The following is an 870-nucleotide window of genomic DNA, read 5'->3' as shown; positions in this document are numbered from 1 at the left end:
GTAGTCCGAACGAGATGGTAAGTGGTCCAAACGAGATCAAGTTAATGGAGCGACACTTTATTTATTTTGTTGCTTTATGTGATAAGGGCTTCTGTAGTATGGAGTGAATCCCAGTCCCAATTGTAACGTAACTGCTTGATACAAATTATCTATATAATAATACTACTACTAATAATGATATTAATAATAATAATAACTAGCAATATTGAGGACTGTTGTGAAAGGGTAATTTAAGGTACACCCATCAACTCTGTCCTTCCATTAGGGTTTTAACTAATCAGGACATTTGCATAATGGACAATGCTCCTGTTGTCCTAATAATACATATAAAATGTTCTAATAAAGATCTGTCTTTATTCAATTATTATTGTTATAACAGCCCTCTCATTATTAATACAGCCATCGGGTCCTACTGTATGGGCATTCTGTTGTATAGTCTTGTATTTTAAGCTCCCTCATTATCCATTGGAGTTTCATTTTGGAATAGGTATATTGATTATGTTAATGATTGATTGATGAACTGATATTGACTCTTCTCTACATTCAGATTAGACTATTAGTAAATATCAGGGGAGCTAGCAGGACTAATGATTTTCTTCTCGTTTGAATCCCCTAGCCATGACCTCCTAATCATGGGGCTCTGTGTATTTGAGCATTCCAATACGTCAATAAACGGGTGAGCAAAGTTGATATATACTGTATTAAGCTATATTAAAGTAATATTGATAAAACATATATTTTTATGAGAGTACTCATAAAACATCAAACAGAGACATCATAATTAATATGTTCCTCTGTGACTTACTTGCTAGAGCATGGCCCTAGCAAAGGTAAGGTTGTCGGTTTCATTCCTGCTTCCACAACATATAC

This window comes from Nansenia antarctica (genome assembly GCF_963989245.1).
Source record: "Nansenia antarctica genome assembly, chromosome: 5".
NCBI lineage: Eukaryota > Metazoa > Chordata > Actinopteri > Argentiniformes > Microstomatidae > Nansenia > Nansenia antarctica.
Note: the sequence above shows the minus strand (reverse complement) of the source record.